Raw genomic sequence first — 1601 nt, forward strand, 5'->3', positions numbered from 1 at the left:
CATAAACTAATGAAGAAAAATAGATCCAGCTTTCTGCTACCCAGGGAGGGCTCCATATGGCGTTGGTCTAGGTCAGTGGTTTTCAACGTTGGCTGTACATTAGAATCACCTGGGAATCTTTTTAAAATCCTGATTTCTGGGCCTAATCCTCTGAAAATTCTGTTTCTTTGTTACTAATGTGGCCCCACCCCATAACAAAGAAACAGAATTTCCGGAGGATGAGGTCCAGAAATCAGGATTTTAAAAAGATTCCCAGGTGATTCTAATATGCAGCCAAGGTTGAGAACCACTGTTCTAGGTTCCCTGGTAACTTAACGGAAACTTTTCACAATGTCCGGAGCCCTCAGTGTCCTGCAAATGAAGGAGGAGGATGTCCTCAAATTTTTTGCAGCAGTAACCCACTTAGGTGGCACCAACCTTGACTTCCAAATGGAACAGTACATCTACAAAAGGAAAAGTGATGGCATCTACATCACCAATCTGAAGAGAACCTGGGAGAAGCATCTGCTAGCAGCTCGTGCCATTGTTGCCATCGAAAACCCAGCTGACGTCAGTGTCACATAGTCCAAGAATACTGCCCAGCGAGCTGTGCTGACGTTTGCTGCTGCCACTGGAACCACTCCTATTGCCGGCCGCTTCACTCCTGGAACCTTCACCAACCAGATCCAGGCAGCATTCTGGGAGCCAAGACTTCTGGTGGTTACTGATCCCAGGGCTGACCACCAGCCTCTCACAGAGGCGTCCTATGTTAACCTGCCCACCATTGCTCTGTGTATCACAGACTCTCCTCTGCGCTTTGTGGACATTGCCATCTCTTGCAACCAGGGGGCTCACTCAGTGGGTCTGATGTGGTGGATGCTGGCCGGGGAAGTACTCCGCATGCGTGGCACCGTCTCCTGTGAACACCTGTGGGAAGTCATGCCTGATCTTTACTTCTACAGAGATCCTCAAGAGATTGAAAAGGAAGAGCAGGCCGCTGCTGAAAAGGCTGTGACCAAGGAGGAATTTCAGGGTGAATGGACTGCTCCTGCTCCTGAGTCCACTGCTGCTCATCCGGAGGTTGCAGACTGGTCTGAAGGCGTGCAGGTGCCCTCTGTACCCACTCAGCAGTTTCCTACTGAAGACTGGAGGGCTCAGCGTGCCACTGAAGACTGGTCTGCACCCCCCACTGCTCAGGCTACTGAATGGGTAGGAACAACCACTGAGTGGTCCTAAGCTGTTCTTCCACAAATTCTTAACAGAACGGAAATAAGGTTGATGGAAAATAAACAGTTTCTAAAAGTAAAAAATAAAAAAAATATATATATATATAGATCCAGAGACAAGGGGCAGGGAGCGGGGGCGGGGGGAGAGGTTTAGAGATTAACCAAAGGACTTGTATGCATGTGAGCATGCATATTAGCATAACCAATGGACACAGACACTGGGGGACTGGGGCTTGCCCTCGGGGGTGGGAAAAAGGGGACATATGTAATACTTTAAACAATAATAATAATAATAATAATAATAATAAAGGAAACTATATGCTCCCTTTCTTCTAGGCCCTTTTTTCCTTAGTAGTGGAAATTTTAAAAAAGTAATGTTTTCATATCTAATTTTAA

At 46.8% G+C, this 1601-nt stretch overlaps 1 pseudogene; it reads left to right on the forward strand.

Annotated features, from left to right (window-relative positions):
* The first annotated feature begins 330 nt into the window (after positions 1-330).
* On the forward strand, positions 331-1283 carry LOC118676914 (annotated as a pseudogene).
* Positions 1284-1601: the final 318 nt, after the last annotated feature.

This window comes from Myotis myotis, unplaced genomic scaffold (assembly GCF_014108235.1).
Source record: "Myotis myotis isolate mMyoMyo1 unplaced genomic scaffold, mMyoMyo1.p scaffold_m19_p_2, whole genome shotgun sequence".
NCBI lineage: Eukaryota > Metazoa > Chordata > Mammalia > Chiroptera > Vespertilionidae > Myotis > Myotis myotis.